The sequence below is a fragment of the Schistocerca gregaria genome, chromosome 5 (genome assembly GCF_023897955.1).
Source record: "Schistocerca gregaria isolate iqSchGreg1 chromosome 5, iqSchGreg1.2, whole genome shotgun sequence".
Classification (NCBI taxonomy): domain Eukaryota; kingdom Metazoa; phylum Arthropoda; class Insecta; order Orthoptera; family Acrididae; genus Schistocerca; species Schistocerca gregaria.
The window spans coordinates 64293226-64297795 of NC_064924.1; positions in this window are offsets into that span (position 1 = coordinate 64293226).

Sequence of the window (4570 nt, forward strand, 5' to 3'; positions counted from 1 at the left end):
TGTGTGGTGGATTGGGAATATCTGTGAGACCTCCAAAGAGCAAAGGGGTGCATTAATAAACTTGTGCACCCACATGGTCCAGCAAATTCAATTTATTGGCCACCAAGAAGTGACTAGTGCTGGGTTCCGGAACACCACATCATTGCAGTTATTCCAGCTCCACCAGTAAATTTGTCTGGCCAGCAATACATCATTCCTCTTGATATTCATCAGAAAATTAATGTAGCATATCAAAAATTGAAATAGGTTACAGGAAACAATCTAAGGAACCCAAGAGTGCCTTCTAATTTTACACAGGGTACTTAACTAATTTTACTATCTGGCTTGGGAACCTGTGTAAAGAAACCCACCTGTGGCTGTTGTTGCTAAGCTATCGGGTGTGGCCCCTATGGCAATGGGAATTCTGGTTTTCTCAGGTGAAATGAAATTAGCAGTGGTTAAGCCACCATGGACCATAGCAACTCCTTTATACACTTCTTTTCCATCAGTAAGCTGGTGTTGTTCATTAAACAGGCAACTAATAATTAGATAATTATGCAAATAAATTTTATGGATTTACATTCATTCTTAATAATAATTGTGTGTGTGTGTGTGTGTGTTTGTGTGAAAGAGAGAGAGAGAGAGAGAGGGAGAGAGAGAGTGGGGCGGGGGAGGGGGGGCGAGGGGTAGGTGACAATTAAGAAATAACATTGTTTCAATTTTTATTCTTTTGCTATTCGGACTTAAGCTAGGTCCTATTCATCAGGACTTCTTATTTCACTTATGTCAGACATTAATAAACATGTATAAGGCAAAATAAAAGATTTCAGGTATAATTTGAGTGCCAGAAAAATGTGTTCAAAGTTCCAGTGCGCCTCTTTGTTGACGCTACTTATTAGGGCCTTATATGCTTGCATTGCAAAACCAAATCCACTCTTCTAGATAGTTTAGAATATGCTCTTTCTAATGACCATAGTTTAGAAGAGTTTGGAGAAAACACTTTTTTGAAAAATTTGACTAAAAATACCCATTTTTAGCACTTTTAGAAAAATCGTCAACTTTACCCTAGATTAGGGAAATAATGGAAAGCAATAGGAGAATGAAATTTTATTTTCTAAGACCTTGAGTTGGTGAGTTATAGTGTGCAAAGTTTCATGTACATCCCACAATTACTTTTGGAGATATAAGAAAACTGCTCAGAAATCCTTTTCTTAATATTTTACTTTAAAGAGCTCTAAAAGTTGTATAGGATGGCCAAGTTTTGTTTCTTTCATGCAAATACTTACAGAGACATCTCACCTCAAAGTTGCTGAAAATTCAAGGACGCACTATAGAAAGCTGTGCTATGGTCTCAAACAAGTGACTGTATCTCCGAAAGTATTGAATTTCTGAAACTGAAACTTTACCAGTGTTCATTGAGAACATGTGTGAATGTTCATACAAAATTTCATCAAAATCCATGTGGGTCATGTGGGAGCCTCTAGACCACTTGGCATGGAATGACCCTTATTTGATTTTCAAGCAGCTGAGCAGAGCTCAACTTCTTTAGACATTTCGATCTTTAGTTATTCTGATCAACACTAAACTGACACACAATGTTTTTAGCGCAACGCAATCTGACTTTCAATAATCTCTACAAAAGAATGGCCCTGACTAACAATAACCTATACCTTTCATGAATCACTTACCTCACAAAAATCTTCGTTACTCGAGCTACTGCAATACAGCGAGCGCCAATACTGCCAGCTAAATAAAAGATTCTAACTACTGAACGCAGTAACTACTGATAGGCTTAGCAAATGAAAAATTTTGATAGACAACAAACAATGTATTTACCTCAATAGTGTTCAAAAGACATAATACAGGGTGATTCAAAAAGAATACCACAACTTTAAAAATGTGTATTTAATGAAAGAAACATAATATAACCTTCTGTTATACATCGTTACAAAGAGTATTTAAAAAGTTTTTTTTTCACTCAAAAACAAGTTCAGAGATGTTCAGTATGGCCCCCTCCAGACACTCGAGCAATATCAACCCGATACTCCAACTCGTTACACACTCTCTGTAGCATATCAGGCATAACAGTTTGGATAGCTGCTGTTATTTCTCATTTCAAATCATCAATGGTGGTTGGGAGAGGTGGCCGAAACACCATATCCTTAACATACCCCCACACCCATAAGAAAAAAATCGCAGGGGGTAAGATCAGGGCTTCTTGGAGGCCAGTGATGAAATGCTCTGTCATGGGCTGCCTGGCGGTCGATCCATCGCCTCGGGTAGTTGACATTCAGGTAGTTATGGACAAATAAGTGCCAATGTGGTGGCGCTCCATCCTGCTGAAATATGAATTGCTGTGCTTCTTGTTCGAGCTGAGGGAACAGCCAATTCTCTAACATCTCCAGATACTGTAGTCCAGTTACAGTAGCACCTTCGAAGAAAAAGTGACCAAAAACTTTCTTGGCTGAAATGGCACAGAAAACGTTCACCTTAGGCGAGTCACGTTCATACTGAGTTGTTTCCCGCGGATTCTCAGTGCCCCATATACAGACATTGTGACGGTTGACTTTCCCGTTAGTGTGGAAAGTTGCTTCATCACTAAACACAATCTTTGAAACGAAAGATTCATCTGTTTCCATTTGAGCAAGGATAAAATCACAGAAATCGATTCTTTTAATCTTATCAGCTGCAGACAGTGCTTGAACCAATTTCAGACGATAAGGTTTCATAACTAACCTTTTTCGTAGGACTCGCCATACAGTTGATTGTGGAATTTGCAGCGCTCTGCTAGCTCTGCGAGTCGATTTTCCTGGGCTGCGAACAAATGCTTACTGGATGCGTGCTACATTTTCATCACTCGTTCTCGGCTGTCCAGAACTTTTCCCTTTGCACAAACACCCATTCTCTGTAAACTGTTTATATCAACGTTTAATACACCACCTATCAGGAGGTTTAACACCATACTTCGTTCGAAATGCACGCTGAACAACTGTCGTCGATTCACTTCTGCCGTACTCAATAACACAAAAAGCTTTCTGTTGAGCGGTAGCAATCTTAGTATCAACTGACGCTGACGCCTAGTCAACAGCGCCTCAAGCGAACAAATGTACAACTAAATGAAACTTAATAGCTCCCTTAATTCGCCGACAGATAGTGCTTCGCTCTGCCTTTTGTCGTTGCAGAGTTTTGAATTCCTAAAGTTGTGGTATTCTTTTTGAATCACCCTGTATATATATCAGTTCATGACACCCAGTATTACAAATTTACTCTTTCTGATGGACACACATCCAGATCATCCGCTCTCAAAATTCTGCCATCTCTCTCCCCACATGCACCACTGCTGGCGGCTCACCTCCAACTGCGCAGCGCTACGCGCTGTTCACATCCAACTGCCCAACACTACAATAGCAAAATTTCCAACAATGCCAACCAGCCACGGACTGCACACAGCACAGCCAGTTATTTTTATACAGAGCGCTACGTGGCGTTACCAATATAAAAAACTAAACAGCCTACTTACAAAGTGAACGTCATTACGTTGTCAGTGGTGAGAGGTAACGCCTGAAATTTGGTATTCTCTGGACTCTGTGAATCTCGCAATACAGAATTCCCTAACGATTTTCGAAATGGAATGCCCCATGTGTCTAAATCCAACTACACTCCGCGTTCAGTGTCTGTTAATTCCCGTCGTGCGGCCATAATCACATCGGAAACCGTTTCACATGAATTACATGGGTGAAAATGGCAGCTCCACTAACGTAACGCCCTTCCATACCTCGTGTACGCGATACTACAGCTGTCTGTATAAGTACATGTCGCTGTCCCACGCCTTTTGTCACTTCATTGTATATGTCAACTGAAAGACACACGACCTCACTCTCTAGCTAAGTGTCTCAAACGATACATTTTCGTGGGATTCTACAGATATTTTTTGCATTAAAAATAATGTTGATTTTCAGTATCATTTTGTTACAACTGGTAATAAGCTACGCTGTATGTACTGAAACGTTATAAATGAAATGACATAGGAGAAACGCAATGAAATTGTTTGAATAGCAGTAAGAAAATGTTTATTAAACAGGCTGGTAATTTTGTTTCTTTGTTCATATACCTAGACGTGATACAGAGCCACTAAAATATCCATACACTCGACAGGAGAGCGATCTGTGAATATTTTAATGGTACTGGTACAACAGAGATGAACAATTTTTGGTCTCGGATACTAGCACCGCTGACTCGGAGTATCTACAATGATTTTTAGCTAGAAAATAACTTTTCGTTAATAAAATGAAGCGTTAACAATGAAAAGGCAATAATAACATTTATGCGTAATTTAAATTCGATCCTGTGCTTCGAAAACACGACGACTGTGAGGTCTGAAACTAGTGTTGTGTTGTTGTTGTTGTCTTCAGTCCTGAGACTGGTTTGATGCAGCTCTCCATGCTACTCTATCCTGTGCAAGCTGCTTCATCTCCCAGTACCTACTGCAACCTACATCCTTCTGAATCTGCTTAGTGTACTCATCTCTCGGTCTCCCTCTACGATTTTTACCCTCCACGCTGCCCTCCAATGCTAAATTTGTGATCCCTTG